General features: G+C 37.6%; 16 non-coding genes across 16 annotated transcripts; all 16 read left to right on the top strand.

Annotated features, from left to right (window-relative positions):
- Positions 1-494: 494 nt before the first annotated feature.
- Positions 495-567, top strand: TRNAF-GAA (transfer RNA phenylalanine (anticodon GAA)). The gene has a single exon. It is a non-coding gene; the product is annotated as a tRNA-Phe (tRNA).
- Positions 568-1,378: 811 nt separating this feature from the next.
- On the top strand, positions 1,379-1,451 carry TRNAF-GAA (transfer RNA phenylalanine (anticodon GAA)). Its single transcript has one exon. It is a non-coding gene; the product is annotated as a tRNA-Phe (tRNA).
- An 812-nt stretch (positions 1,452-2,263) lies between these two features.
- Positions 2,264-2,336, top strand: TRNAF-GAA (transfer RNA phenylalanine (anticodon GAA)). Its single transcript has one exon. It is a non-coding gene; the product is annotated as a tRNA-Phe (tRNA).
- An 802-nt stretch (positions 2,337-3,138) lies between these two features.
- On the top strand, positions 3,139-3,211 carry TRNAF-GAA (transfer RNA phenylalanine (anticodon GAA)). The gene has a single exon. It is a non-coding gene; the product is annotated as a tRNA-Phe (tRNA).
- Positions 3,212-4,010: 799 nt separating this feature from the next.
- TRNAF-GAA (transfer RNA phenylalanine (anticodon GAA)) lies at positions 4,011-4,083 on the top strand. The gene has a single exon. It is a non-coding gene; the product is annotated as a tRNA-Phe (tRNA).
- An 803-nt stretch (positions 4,084-4,886) lies between these two features.
- Positions 4,887-4,959, top strand: TRNAF-GAA (transfer RNA phenylalanine (anticodon GAA)). The gene has a single exon. It is a non-coding gene; the product is annotated as a tRNA-Phe (tRNA).
- Positions 4,960-5,770: 811 nt separating this feature from the next.
- Positions 5,771-5,843, top strand: TRNAF-GAA (transfer RNA phenylalanine (anticodon GAA)). The gene has a single exon. It is a non-coding gene; the product is annotated as a tRNA-Phe (tRNA).
- Positions 5,844-6,654: 811 nt separating this feature from the next.
- Positions 6,655-6,727, top strand: TRNAF-GAA (transfer RNA phenylalanine (anticodon GAA)). The gene has a single exon. It is a non-coding gene; the product is annotated as a tRNA-Phe (tRNA).
- Positions 6,728-7,529: 802 nt separating this feature from the next.
- On the top strand, positions 7,530-7,602 carry TRNAF-GAA (transfer RNA phenylalanine (anticodon GAA)). Its single transcript has one exon. It is a non-coding gene; the product is annotated as a tRNA-Phe (tRNA).
- Positions 7,603-8,401: 799 nt separating this feature from the next.
- Positions 8,402-8,474, top strand: TRNAF-GAA (transfer RNA phenylalanine (anticodon GAA)). Its single transcript has one exon. It is a non-coding gene; the product is annotated as a tRNA-Phe (tRNA).
- Positions 8,475-9,277: 803 nt separating this feature from the next.
- Positions 9,278-9,350, top strand: TRNAF-GAA (transfer RNA phenylalanine (anticodon GAA)). Its single transcript has one exon. It is a non-coding gene; the product is annotated as a tRNA-Phe (tRNA).
- Positions 9,351-10,161: 811 nt separating this feature from the next.
- TRNAF-GAA (transfer RNA phenylalanine (anticodon GAA)) lies at positions 10,162-10,234 on the top strand. Its single transcript has one exon. It is a non-coding gene; the product is annotated as a tRNA-Phe (tRNA).
- Positions 10,235-11,045: 811 nt separating this feature from the next.
- TRNAF-GAA (transfer RNA phenylalanine (anticodon GAA)) lies at positions 11,046-11,118 on the top strand. Its single transcript has one exon. It is a non-coding gene; the product is annotated as a tRNA-Phe (tRNA).
- Positions 11,119-11,921: 803 nt separating this feature from the next.
- TRNAF-GAA (transfer RNA phenylalanine (anticodon GAA)) lies at positions 11,922-11,994 on the top strand. The gene has a single exon. It is a non-coding gene; the product is annotated as a tRNA-Phe (tRNA).
- An 811-nt stretch (positions 11,995-12,805) lies between these two features.
- TRNAF-GAA (transfer RNA phenylalanine (anticodon GAA)) lies at positions 12,806-12,878 on the top strand. Its single transcript has one exon. It is a non-coding gene; the product is annotated as a tRNA-Phe (tRNA).
- Positions 12,879-13,680: 802 nt separating this feature from the next.
- On the top strand, positions 13,681-13,753 carry TRNAF-GAA (transfer RNA phenylalanine (anticodon GAA)). Its single transcript has one exon. It is a non-coding gene; the product is annotated as a tRNA-Phe (tRNA).
- The last annotated feature ends 764 nt before the right edge of the window (positions 13,754-14,517 follow it).

Genomic DNA, 14,517 nt, shown 5'->3' with positions numbered 1-14,517 from the left:
GCAAAATCTTTAGCTCCAAAAAAAAGACATTTTTATCAGTATAGCTTGCCAAAATAGCTCAGTTGTGAGAGCAATAGACTGAAGACCTTAAAATCCCTAGTATGATCGTGGGTTTCCACATGTTTGGGTGTTTGCAGTTTGTTACTGAGTAGCAAGTCAGCAAAAAGAAATTTAGCAGCAGAAACTTTTATTTTCAGGTTTCGCCCTCTAGGACACTTGATGTTCTTTCAGTTTGCCTTATCTTAAACACCAAAAAAGACTTTCTAAACGTCAGACTTACACGCAATAGCTCTTTTGTGAGAGCATTAAACTGAAGATCTAAATCTCCTGGGTTCGATCCCAGGATTCGGTATGTTTAGTTGCTGTATTTTTGTTACAGAATAGCAATTTACCAGCAGAATCTTTCATTATCAGGTGTTGTTCATCAAGAACACTTAATGCTCTTTTTTTCCCAGCCTAAAACCCCAAATACGGCTTGACATCTTTCACAATTAGCCAAAATAGCTCAGTTGGGAGAGTGTTAGACTGAAGATATAAAGGTCCCTGGTTCGATCCCGGGTTTCGGCATATTTAGTTGCTGTTTTTTTGTTACAGAATAGCAATTTAGCAGCAGAAACTGCCGTGTTCAGGTTCTGGTCTTCAAGTTCATTTCATGTTATTACAGTTTGCATTATTATTAGCCCCAATAAAAGAATTTCTTATTAGTAGAGCTTGGCGAAATAGCTCAGTTGTGAGAACATTAGACTGAAGATCTAAGGGTGTCTTGTTCAATCCTTGGGTTTAGCATGGTTGGGTGTTTGCTTTTGCTACTGAATTGCAATTTAGCAGCAAAAACTGTTGTTTTCAGTTTTTGATCTTGAAAAACATTTTATGTTATTTCAGTTTGCAAAATCTTTAGCTCCAAAAAAAGACATTCTTATCAGTATAGCTTGCCAAAATAGCTCAGTTGTGAGAGCAATAGACTGAAGACCTTAAAATCCCTAGTACGATCGTGGGTTTCCACATGTTTGGGTGTTTGCATTTTGTTACTGAGTAGCAATTCAGCAAAAAGAAATTTAGCAGCAGAAACGTTTATTTTCAGGTTTCGCCCTCTAGGACACTTGATGTTCTTTCAGTTTGCCTTATCTTAAACACCAAAAAAGACTTTCCAAATGTCAGACGTAGCTGCAATATCTCATTTGGGAGAGCATTAGACTGAAGATCTATAAGTCCCTGGTTCGATCCCTGGTTTCGGCATGTTTAGTAGCTGTATTTTTGTTACAGAATAGCAATTTACCAGCAGAATCTTTCATTATAAGGTGTTGCTCTTCAAGAACACTTGATGCTCTTTTTTTCCCAACCTAAAACCCCAAATACGACTTGACATCTGTCACAATTAGCCGAAATAGCTCATTTGGGAGAGCGTTAGACTGAAGATCTAAAGGTCCCTGGTTCTATCCTGGGTTTTGGCATATTTAGTTGCTGTTTTTTTTGTTACAGAATAGCAATTTAGCAGCAGAAACTGCCGTGTTCAGGTTCTGGTCTTCAAGAACATTTCATGTTATTACAGTTTGCATTATTATTAGCCCCAATAAAATAATTTATTATTAGTAGAGCTTGGCGAAATAGCTCAGTTGTGACAACATTAGACTGAAGATCTAAGGGTGTCTTGTTCAATCCTGGGGTTTAGCATGGTTGGGTGTTTGCTTTTGCTACTGAATAGCAATTTAGCAGCAAAAACTGTTGTTTTCAGTTTTTGATCTTGAAAAACATTTTATGTTATTTCAGTTTGCAAAATCTTTAGCTCCAAAAAAAGACATTCTTATCAGTATAGCTTGCCAAAATAGCTCAGTTGTGAGAGCAATAGACTGAAGACCTTAAAATCCCTAGTATGATCGTGGGTTTCCACATGTTTGGGTGTTTGCATTTTGTTACTGAGTAGCAATTCAGCAAAAAGAAATTTAGCAGCAGAAACGTTTATTTTCAGGTTTCGCCCTCTAGGACACTTGATGTTCTTTCAGTTTGCCTTATCTTAAACACCAAAAAAGACTTTCCAAATGTCAGACGTAGCTGCAATATCTCATTTGGGAGAGCATTAGACTGAAGATCTATAAGTCCCTGGTTAGATCCCGGGTTTCGGCATGTTTAGTAGCTGTATTTTTGTTACAGAATAGCAATTTACCAGCAGAATCTTTCATTATAAGGTGTTGCTCTTCAAGAACACTTGATGCTCTTTTTTTCCCAACCTAAAACCCCAAATACGGCTTGACATCTTTCACAATTAGCCAAAATAGCTCAGTTGGGAGAGTGTTAGACTGAAGATATAAAGGTCCCTGGTTCGATCCCGGGTTTCGGCATATTTAGTTGCTGTTTTTTTGTTACAGAATAGCAATTTAGCAGCAGAAACTGCCGTGTTCAGGTTCTGGTCTTCAAGTTCATTTCATGTTATTACAGTTTGCATTATTATTAGCCCCAATAAAATAATTTCTTATTAGTAGAGCTTGGCGAAATAGCTCAGTTGTGACAACATTAGACTGAAGATCTAAGGGTGTCTTGTTCAATCCTGGGGTTTAGCATGGTTGGGTGTTTGCTTTTGCTACTGAATAGCAATTTAGCAGCAAAAACTGTTGTGTTCAGGTTTTGATCTTGAAAAGCATTTTATGTTATTTCAGTTTGCAAAATCTTTAGCTCCTAAAATAAGACATTCTTATCAGTATAGCTTGCCAAAATAGCTCAGTTGTGAGAGCAATAGACTGAAGACCTTAAAATCCCTAGTACGATTGTGGGTTTCCACATGTTTGGGTGTTTGCAGTTTGTTATTCAGCAAAAAGAAATTTAGCAGCAGAAACTTTCATTTTCAGGTTTCGCCCTCTAGGACACTTGATGTTCTTTCAGTTTGCCTTATCTTAAACACCAAAAAAGACTTTCTAAACGTCAGACTTACACGCAATAGCTCTTTTGTGAGAGCATTAAACTGAAGATCTAAAGGTCCTGGGTTCGATCCCAGGATTCGGCATGTTTAGTTGCTGTATTTTTGTTACAGAATAGCAATTTACCAGCAGAATCTTTCATTATCAGGTGTTGTACATCAAGAACACTTAATGCTCTTTTTTTCCCCAGCCTAAAACCCCAAATACGGCTTGGCATCTTTCACAATTAGCCGAAATAGCTCAGTTGGGAGAGAGTTAGACTGAAGATCTAAAGGTCCCTGGTTCGATCCCGGGTTTCGGCATATTTAGTTGCTGTTTTTTTGTTACAGAATAGTAATTTAGCAGCAGAAACTGCCGTGTTCAGGTTCTGGTCTTCAAGAACATTTCATGTTATTACAGTTTGCATTATTATTAGCCCCAATAAAAGAATTTCTTATTAGTAGAGCTTGGCGAAATAGCTCAGTTGTGACAACATTAGACTGAAGATCTAAGGGTGTCTTGTTCAATCCTGGGGTTTAGCATGGTTGGGTGTTTGCTTTTGCTACTGAATAGCAATTTAGCAGCAAAAACTGTTGTTTTCAGTTTTTGATCTTGAAAAACATTTTATGTTATTTCAGTTTGCAAAATCTTTAGCTCCAAAAAAAGACATTTTTATCAGTATAGCTTGCCAAAATAGCTCAGTTGTGAGAGCAATAGACTGAAGACCTTAAAATCCCTAGTACGATTGTGGGTTTCCACATGTTTGGGTGTTTGCAGTTTGTTATTCAGCAAAAAGAAATTTAGCAGCAGAAACTTTCATTTTCAGGTTTCGCCCTCTAGGACACGATGTTCTTTCAGTTTGCCTTATCTTAAACACCAAAAAAGACTTTCTAAACGTCAGACTTACACGCAATAACTCTTTTGTGAGAGCATTAAACTGAAGATCTAAAGGTCCTGGGTTCGATCCCAGGATTCGGCATGTTTAGTTGCTGTATTTTTGTTACAGAATAGCAATTTACCAGCAGAATCTTTCATTATCAGGTGTTGTACATCAAGAACACTTAATGCTCTTTTTTTTCCCAGCCTAAAACCCCAAATACGGCTTGACATCTTTCACAATTAGCCGAAATAGCTCAGTTGGGAGAGCGTTAGACTGAAGATCTAAAGGTCCCTGGTTCGATCCCGGGTTTTGGCATATTTAGTTGCTGTTTTTTTTGTTACAGAATAGCAATTTAGCAGCAGAAACTGCCGTGTTCAGGTTCTGGTCTTCAAGAACATTTCATGTTATTACAGTTTGCATTATTATTAGCCCCAATAAAAGAATTTCTTATTAGTAGAGCTTGGCGAAATAGCTCAGTTGTGACAACATTAGACTGAAGATCTAAGGGTGTCTTGTTCAATCCTGGGGTTTAGCATGGTTGGGTGTTTGCTTTTGCTACTGAATAGCAATTTAGCAGCAAAAACTGTTGTGTTCAGGTTTTGATCTTGAAAAGCATTTTATGTTATTTCAGTTTGCAAAATCTTTAGCTCCTAAAAAAAGACATTCTTATCAGTATAGCTTGCCAAAATAGCTCAGTTGTGAGAGCAATAGACTGAAGACCTTAAAATCCCTAGTACGATTGTGGGTTTCCACATGTTTGGGTGTTTGCAGTTTGTTATTCAGCAAAAAGAAATTTAGCAGCAGAAACTTTCATTTTCAGGTTTCGCCCTCTAGGACACATGATGTTCTTTCAGTTTGCCTTATCTTAAACACCAAAAAAGACTTTCTAAACGTCAGACTTACACGCAATAGCTCTTTTGTGAGAGCATTAAACTAAAGATCTAAAGGTCCTGGGTTCGATCCCAGGATTCGGCATGTTTAGTTGCTGTATTTTTGTTACAGAATAGCAATTTACCAGCAGAATCTTTCATTATCAGGTGTTGTACATCAAGAACACTTAATGCTCTTTTTTTCCCCAGCCTAAAACCCCAAATACGGCTTGACATCTTTCACAATTAGCCGAAATAGCTCAGTTGGGAGAGCGTTAGACTGAAGATCTAAAGGTCCCTGGTTCGATCCCGGGTTTCGGCATATTTAGTTGCTGTTTTTTTGTTACAGAATAGCAGTTTAGCAGCAGAAACTGCCGTGTTCAGGTTCTGGTCTTCAAGATCATTTCATGTTATTACAGTTTGCATTATTATTAGCCCCAATAAAATAATTTCTTATTAGTAGAGCTTGGCGAAATAGCTCAGTTGTGAGAACATTAGACTGAAGATCTAAGGGTGTCTTGTTCAATCCTGGGGTTTAGCATGGTTGGGTGTTTGCTTTTGCTACTGAATTGCAATTTAGCAGCAAAAACTGTTGTTTTCAGTTTTTGATCTTGAAAAACATTTTATGTTATTTCAGTTTGCAAAATCTTTAGCTCCAAAAAAAGACATTTTTATCAGTATAGCTTGCCAAAATAGCTCAGTTGTGAGAGCAATAGACTGAAGACCTTAAAATCCCTAGTACGATCGTGGGTTTCCACATGTTTGGGTGTTTGCAGTTTGTTACTGAGTAGCAAGTCAGCAAAAAGAAATTTAGCAGCAGAAACTTTAATTTTCAGGTTTCGCCCTCTAGGACACTTGATGTTCTTTCAGTTTGCCTTATCTTAAACACCAAAAAAGACTTTCTAAACGTCAGACTTACACGCAATAGCTCTTTTGTGAGAGCATTAAACTGAAGATCTAAAGGTCCTGGGTTCGATCCCAGGATTCGGCATGTTTAGTTGCTGTATTTTTGTTACAGAATAGCAATTTACCAGCAGAATCTTTCATTATCAGGTGTTGTTCATCAAGAACACTTAATGCTCTTTTTTTCCCAGCCTAAAACCCCAAATACGGCTTGACATCTTTCACAATTAGCCGAAATAGCTCAGTTGGGAGAGTGTTAGACTGAAGATATAAAGGTCCCTGGTTCGATCCCGGGTTTCGGCATATTTAGTTGCTGTTTTTTTGTTACAGAATAGCAATTTAGCAGCAGAAACTGCCGTGTTCAGGTTCTGGTCTTCAAGTTCATTTCATGTTATTACAGTTTGCATTATTATTAGCCCCAATAAAAGAATTTCTTATTAGTAGAGCTTGGCGAAATAGCTCAGTTGTGAGAACATTAGACTGAAGATCTAAGGGTGTCTTGTTCAATCCTGGGGTTTAGCATGGTTGGGTGTTTGCTTTTGCTACTGAATAGCAATTTAGCAGCAAAAACTGTTGTTTTCAGTTTTTGATCTTGAAAAACATTTTATGTTATTTCAGTTTGCAAAATCTTTAGCTCCAAAAAAAGACATTCTTATCAGTATAGCTTGCCAAAATAGCTCAGTTGTGAGAGCAATAGACTGAAGACCTTAAAATCCCTAGTACGATCGTGGGTTTCCACATGTTTGGGTGTTTGCATTTTGTTACTGAGTAGCAATTCAGCAAAAAGAAATTTAGCAGCAGAAACATTTATTTTCAGGTTTCGCCCTCTAGGACACTTGATGTTCTTTCAGTTTGCCTTATCTTAAACACCAAAAAAGACTTTCTAAACGTCAGACTTACACGCAATAGCTCTTTTGTGAGAGCATTAAACTGAAGATCTAAAGGTCCTGGGTTCGATCCCAGGATTCGGCATGTTTAGTTGCTGTATTTTTGTTACAGAATAGCAATTTACCAGCAGAATCTTTCATTATCAGGTGTTGTTCATCAAGAACACTTAATGCTCTTTTTTTCCCAGCCTAAAACCCCAAATACGGCTTGACATCTTTCACAATTAGCCGAAATAGCTCAGTTGGGAGAGTGTTAGACTGAAGATATAAAGGTCCCTGGTTCGATCCCGGGTTTCGGCATATTTAGTTGCTGTTTTTTTGTTACAGAATAGCAATTTAGCAGCAGAAACTGCCGTGTTCAGGTTCTGGTCTTCAAGTTCATTTCATGTTATTACAGTTTGCATTATTATTAGCCCCAATAAAATAATTTCTTATTAGTAGAGCTTGGCGAAATAGCTCAGTTGTGACAACATTAGACTGAAGATCTAAGGGTGTCTTGTTCAATCCTGGGGTTTAGCATGGTTGGGTGTTTGCTTTTGCTACTGAATAGCAATTTAGCAGCAAAAACTGTTGTGTTCAGGTTTTGATCTTGAAAAGCATTTTATGTTATTTCAGTTTGCAAAATCTTTAGCTCCTAAAATAAGACATTCTTATCAGTATAGCTTGCCAAAATAGCTCAGTTGTGAGAGCAATAGACTGAAGACCTTAAAATCCCTAGTACGATTGTGGGTTTCCACATGTTTGGGTGTTTGCAGTTTGTTATTCAGCAAAAAGAAATTTAGCAGCAGAAACTTTCATTTTCAGGTTTCGCCCTCTAGGACACTTGATGTTCTTTCAGTTTGCCTTATCTTAAACACCAAAAAAGACTTTCTAAACGTCAGACTTACACGCAATAGCTCTTTTGTGAGAGCATTAAACTGAAGATCTAAAGGTCCTGGGTTCGATCCCAGGATTCGGCATGTTTAGTTGCTGTATTTTTGTTACAGAATAGCAATTTACCAGCAGAATCTTTCATTATCAGGTGTTGTACATCAAGAACACTTAATGCTCTTTTTTTCCCCAGCCTAAAACCCCAAATACGGCTTGGCATCTTTCACAATTAGCCGAAATAGCTCAGTTGGGAGAGAGTTAGACTGAAGATCTAAAGGTCCCTGGTTCGATCCCGGGTTTCGGCATATTTAGTTGCTGTTTTTTTGTTACAGAATAGTAATTTAGCAGCAGAAACTGCCGTGTTCAGGTTCTGGTCTTCAAGAACATTTCATGTTATTACAGTTTGCATTATTATTAGCCCCAATAAAAGAATTTCTTATTAGTAGAGCTTGGCGAAATAGCTCAGTTGTGACAACATTAGACTGAAGATCTAAGGGTGTCTTGTTCAATCCTGGGGTTTAGCATGGTTGGGTGTTTGCTTTTGCTACTGAATAGCAATTTAGCAGCAAAAACTGTTGTTTTCAGTTTTTGATCTTGAAAAACATTTTATGTTATTTCAGTTTGCAAAATCTTTAGCTCCAAAAAAAGACATTTTTATCAGTATAGCTTGCCAAAATAGCTCAGTTGTGAGAGCAATAGACTGAAGACCTTAAAATCCCTAGTACGATTGTGGGTTTCCACATGTTTGGGTGTTTGCAGTTTGTTATTCAGCAAAAAGAAATTTAGCAGCAGAAACTTTCATTTTCAGGTTTCGCCCTCTAGGACACGATGTTCTTTCAGTTTGCCTTATCTTAAACACCAAAAAAGACTTTCTAAACGTCAGACTTACACGCAATAACTCTTTTGTGAGAGCATTAAACTGAAGATCTAAAGGTCCTGGGTTCGATCCCAGGATTCGGCATGTTTAGTTGCTGTATTTTTGTTACAGAATAGCAATTTACCAGCAGAATCTTTCATTATCAGGTGTTGTACATCAAGAACACTTAATGCTCTTTTTTTTCCCAGCCTAAAACCCCAAATACGGCTTGACATCTTTCACAATTAGCCGAAATAGCTCAGTTGGGAGAGCGTTAGACTGAAGATCTAAAGGTCCCTGGTTCGATCCCGGGTTTTGGCATATTTAGTTGCTGTTTTTTTTGTTACAGAATAGCAATTTAGCAGCAGAAACTGCCGTGTTCAGGTTCTGGTCTTCAAGAACATTTCATGTTATTACAGTTTGCATTATTATTAGCCCCAATAAAAGAATTTCTTATTAGTAGAGCTTGGCGAAATAGCTCAGTTGTGACAACATTAGACTGAAGATCTAAGGGTGTCTTGTTCAATCCTGGGGTTTAGCATGGTTGGGTGTTTGCTTTTGCTACTGAATAGCAATTTAGCAGCAAAAACTGTTGTGTTCAGGTTTTGATCTTGAAAAGCATTTTATGTTATTTCAGTTTGCAAAATCTTTAGCTCCTAAAAAAAGACATTCTTATCAGTATAGCTTGCCAAAATAGCTCAGTTGTGAGAGCAATAGACTGAAGACCTTAAAATCCCTAGTACGATTGTGGGTTTCCACATGTTTGGGTGTTTGCAGTTTGTTATTCAGCAAAAAGAAATTTAGCAGCAGAAACTTTCATTTTCAGGTTTCGCCCTCTAGGACACATGATGTTCTTTCAGTTTGCCTTATCTTAAACACCAAAAAAGACTTTCTAAACGTCAGACTTACACGCAATAGCTCTTTTGTGAGAGCATTAAACTAAAGATCTAAAGGTCCTGGGTTCGATCCCAGGATTCGGCATGTTTAGTTGCTGTATTTTTGTTACAGAATAGCAATTTACCAGCAGAATCTTTCATTATCAGGTGTTGTACATCAAGAACACTTAATGCTCTTTTTTTCCCCAGCCTAAAACCCCAAATACGGCTTGACATCTTTCACAATTAGCCGAAATAGCTCAGTTGGGAGAGCGTTAGACTGAAGATCTAAAGGTCCCTGGTTCGATCCCGGGTTTCGGCATATTTAGTTGCTGTTTTTTTGTTACAGAATAGCAGTTTAGCAGCAGAAACTGCCGTGTTCAGGTTCTGGTCTTCAAGATCATTTCATGTTATTACAGTTTGCATTATTATTAGCCCCAATAAAATAATTTCTTATTAGTAGAGCTTGGCGAAATAGCTCAGTTGTGAGAACATTAGACTGAAGATCTAAGGGTGTCTTGTTCAATCCTGGGGTTTAGCATGGTTGGGTGTTTGCTTTTGCTACTGAATTGCAATTTAGCAGCAAAAACTGTTGTTTTCAGTTTTTGATCTTGAAAAACATTTTATGTTATTTCAGTTTGCAAAATCTTTAGCTCCAAAAAAAGACATTTTTATCAGTATAGCTTGCCAAAATAGCTCAGTTGTGAGAGCAATAGACTGAAGACCTTAAAATCCCTAGTACGATCGTGGGTTTCCACATGTTTGGGTGTTTGCAGTTTGTTACTGAGTAGCAAGTCAGCAAAAAGAAATTTAGCAGCAGAAACTTTAATTTTCAGGTTTCGCCCTCTAGGACACTTGATGTTCTTTCAGTTTGCCTTATCTTAAACACCAAAAAAGACTTTCTAAACGTCAGACTTACACGCAATAGCTCTTTTGTGAGAGCATTAAACTGAAGATCTAAAGGTCCTGGGTTCGATCCCAGGATTCGGCATGTTTAGTTGCTGTATTTTTGTTACAGAATAGCAATTTACCAGCAGAATCTTTCATTATCAGGTGTTGTTCATCAAGAACACTTAATGCTCTTTTTTTCCCAGCCTAAAACCCCAAATACGGCTTGACATCTTTCACAATTAGCCGAAATAGCTCAGTTGGGAGAGTGTTAGACTGAAGATATAAAGGTCCCTGGTTCGATCCCGGGTTTCGGCATATTTAGTTGCTGTTTTTTTGTTACAGAATAGCAATTTAGCAGCAGAAACTGCCGTGTTCAGGTTCTGGTCTTCAAGTTCATTTCATGTTATTACAGTTTGCATTATTATTAGCCCCAATAAAAGAATTTCTTATTAGTAGAGCTTGGCGAAATAGCTCAGTTGTGAGAACATTAGACTGAAGATCTAAGGGTGTCTTGTTCAATCCTGGGGTTTAGCATGGTTGGGTGTTTGCTTTTGCTACTGAATAGCAATTTAGCAGCAAAAACTGTTGTTTTCAGTTTTTGATCTTGAAAAACATTTTATGTTATTTCAGTTTGCAAAATCTTTAGCTCCAAAAAAAGACATTCTTATCAGTATAGCTTGCCAAAATAGCTCAGTTGTGAGAGCAATAGACTGAAGACCTTAAAATCCCTAGTACGATCGTGGGTTTCCACATGTTTGGGTGTTTGCATTTTGTTACTGAGTAGCAATTCAGCAAAAAGAAATTTAGCAGCAGAAACATTTATTTTCAGGTTTCGCCCTCTAGGACACTTGATGTTCTTTCAGTTTGCCTTATCTTAAACACCAAAAAAGACTTTCCAAATGTCAGACGTAACTGCAATAGCTCATTTGGGAGAGCATTAGACTGAAGATCTATAAGTCCCTGGTTCGATCCCGGGTTTCGGCATGTTTAGTAGCTGTATTTTTGTTACAGAATAGCAATTTACCAGCAGAATCTTTCATTATAAGGTGTTGCTCTTCAAGAACACTTGATGCTCTTTTTTTCCCAACCTAAAACCCCAAATACGACTTGACATCTGTCACAATTAGCCGAAATATCTCGGTTGGGAGAGCGTTAGACTGAAGATCTAAAGGTCCCTGGTTCGATCCCGGGTTTCGGCATATTTAGTTGCTGTTTTTTCTGTTACAGAATAGCAATTTAGCAGCAGAAACTGCCGTGTTCAGGTTCTGGTCTTCAAGAACATTTCATGTTATTACAGTTTGCATTATTATTAGCCCCAATAAAAGAATTTCTTATTAGTAGAGCTTGGCGAAATAGCTCAGTTGTGACAACATTAGACTGAAGATCTAAGGGTGTCTTGTTCAATCCTGGGGTTTAGCATGGTTGGGTGTTTGCTTTTGCTACTGAATAGCAATTTAGCAGCAAAAACTGTTGTGTTCAGGTTTTGATCTTGAAAAGCATTTTATGTTATTTCAGTTTGCAAAATCTTTAGCTCCTAAAAAAAGACATTCTTATCAGTATAGCTTGCCAAAATAGCTCAGTTGTGAGAGCAATAGACTGAAGACCTTAAAATCCCTAGTACGATTGTGGGTTTCCACATGTTTGGGTGTTTGCAGTTTGTTATTCAGCAAAAAGAAATTTAGCAGCAGAAACTTTCATTTTCAGGTTTCGCCCTCTAGGACACTTGATGTTCTTTCAGTTTGCCTTATCTTAAACACCAAAAAAGACTTTCTAAACGTCAGACTTACACGCAATAGCTCTTTTGTGAGAGCATTAAACTGAAGATCTAAAGGTCCTGGGTTCGATCCCAGGATTCGGCATGTTTAGTTGCTGTATTTTTGTTACAGAATAGCAATTTACTAGCAGAATCTTTCATTATCAGGTGTTGTACATCAAGAACACTTAATGCTCTTTTTTTTCCCAGCCTAAAACCCCAAATACGGCTTGGCATGTTTCACAATTAGCCGAAATAGCTCAGTTGGGAGAGCGTTAGACTGAAGATCTAAAGGTCCCTGGTTCGATCCCGGGTTTCGGCATATTTAGTTGCTGTTTTTTTGTTATAGAATAGCAATTTAGCAGCAGAAACTGCCGTGTTCAGGTTCTGGTCTTCAAGATCATTTCATGTTATTACAGTTTGCATTATTATTAGCCCCAATAAAAGAATTTCTTATTAGTAGAGCTTGGCGAAATAGCTCAGTTGTGAGAACATTAGACTGAAGATCTAAGGGTGTCTTGTTCAATCCTGGGGTTTAGCATGGTTGGGTGTTTGCTTTTGCTACTGAATAGCAATTTAGCAGCAAAAACTGTTGTTTTCAGTTTTTGATCTTGAAAAACATTTTATGTTATTTCAGTTTGCAAAATCTTTAGCTCCAAAAAAAGACATTTTTATCAGTATAGCTTGCCAAAATAGCTCAGTTGTGAGAGCAATAGACTGAAGACCTTAAAATCCCTAGTATGATCGTGGGTTTCCACATGTTTGGGTGTTTGCAGTTTGTTACTGAGTAGCAAGTCAGCAAAAAGAAATTTAGCAGCTGAAACTTTTATTTTCAGGTTTCGCCCTCTAGGACACTTGATGTTCTTTCAGTTTGCCTTATCTTAAACACCAAAAAAGACTTTCTAAACGTCAGACTTACACGCAATAGCTCTTTTGTGAGAGCATTAAACTGAAGATCTAAATCTCCTGGGTTCGATCCCAGGATTCGGCATGTTTAGTTGCTGTATTTTTGTTACAGAATAGCAAATTACCAGCAGAATCTTTCATTATCAGGTGTTGTTCATCAAGAACACTTAATGCTCTTTTTTTCCCAGCCTAAAACCCCAAATACGGCTTGACATCTTTCACAATTAGCCGAAATAGCTCAGTTGGGAGAGAGTTAGACTGAAGATCTAAAGGTCCCTGGTTCGATCCCGGGTTTCGGCATATTTAGTTGCTGTTTTTTTGTTACAGAATAGCAATTTAGCAGCAGAAACTGCCGTGTTCAGGTTCTGGTCTTCAAGAACATTTCATGTTATTACAGTTTGCATTATTATTAGCCCCAATAAAAGAATTTCTTATTAGTAGAGCTTGGCGAAATAGCTCAGTTGTGACAACATTAGACTGAAGATCTAAGGGTGTCTTGTTCAATCCTGGGGTTTAGCATGGTTGGGTGTTTGCTTTTGCTACTGAATAGCAATTTAGCAGCAAAAACTGTTGTGTTCAGGTTTTGATCTTGAAAAGCATTTTATGTTATTTCAGTTTGCAAAATCTTTAGCTCCTAAAATAAGACATTCTTATCAGTATAGCTTGCAAAAATAGCTCAGTTGTGAGAGCAATAGACTGAAGACCTTAAAATCCCTAGTACGATTGTGGGTTTCCACATGTTTGGGTGTTTGCAGTTTGTTATTCAGCAAAAAGAAATTTAGCAGCAGAAACTTCCATTTTCAGGTTTCGCCCTCTAGGACACTTGATGTTCTTTCAGTTTGCCTTATCTTAAACACCAAAAAAGACGTTCTAAACGTCAGACTTACACGCAATAGCTCTTTTGTGAGAGCATTAAACTGAAGATCTAAAGGTCCTGGGTTCGATCCTAGGATTCGGCATGTTTAGTTGCTGTATTTTTGTTACAGAATAGCAATTTACCATCAGAATCTTTCATTATCAAGTGTTGTACATCAAGAACACTTAATGCTCTTTTTTTTCCCAGCCTAAAACTCCAAATACGGCTTGACATCTTTCACAATTATCCGAAATAGCTCAGTTGGGAGAGCGTTAGACTGAAGATCTAAAGGTCCCTGGTTCGATCCCGGGTTTCGGCATATTTAGTTGCTGTTTTTTTTGTTACAGAATAGCAATTTAGCAGCAGAAACTGCCGTGTTCAGGTTCTGGTCTTCAAGAACATTTCATGTTATTACAGTTTGCATTATTATTAGCCCCAATAAAAGAATTTCTTATTAGTAGAGCTTGGCGAAATAGCTCAGTTGTGACAACATTAGACTGAAGATCTAAGGGTGTCTTGTTCAATCCTGGGGTTTAGCATGGTTGGGTGTTTGCTTTTGCTACTGAATAGCAATTTAGCAGCAAAAACTGTTGTGTTCAGGTTTTGATCTTGAAAAGCATTTTATGTTATTTCAGTTTGCAAAATCTTTAGCTCCTAAAAAAAGACATTCTTATCAGTATAGCTTGCCAAAATAGCTCAGTTGTGAGAGCAATAGACTGAAGACCTTAAAATCCCTAGTACGATTGTGGGTTTCCACATGTTTGGGTGTTTGCAGTTTGTTATTCAGCAAAAAGAAATTTAGCAGCAGAAACTTTCATTTTCAGGTTTCGCCCTCTAGGACACTTGATGTTCTTTCAGTTTGCCTTATCTTAAACACCAAAAAAGACTTTCTAAACGTCAGACTTACACGCAATAGCTCTTTTGTGAGAGCATTAAACTAAAGATCTAAAGGTCCTGGGTTTGATCCCAGGATTCGGCATGTTTAGTTGCTGTATTTTTGTTACAGAATAGCAATTTACCAGCAGAATCTTTCATTATCAGGTGTTGTACATCAAGAACACTTAACGCTCTTTTTTTCCCCAG

The sequence above is a fragment of the Pseudophryne corroboree genome, chromosome 4 (assembly GCF_028390025.1).
Source record: "Pseudophryne corroboree isolate aPseCor3 chromosome 4, aPseCor3.hap2, whole genome shotgun sequence".
Taxonomy (NCBI): domain Eukaryota; kingdom Metazoa; phylum Chordata; class Amphibia; order Anura; family Myobatrachidae; genus Pseudophryne; species Pseudophryne corroboree.
The sequence above is the reverse complement of the archived record's forward strand: the minus strand, read 5'-3'. Positions and strand labels throughout refer to the sequence as shown.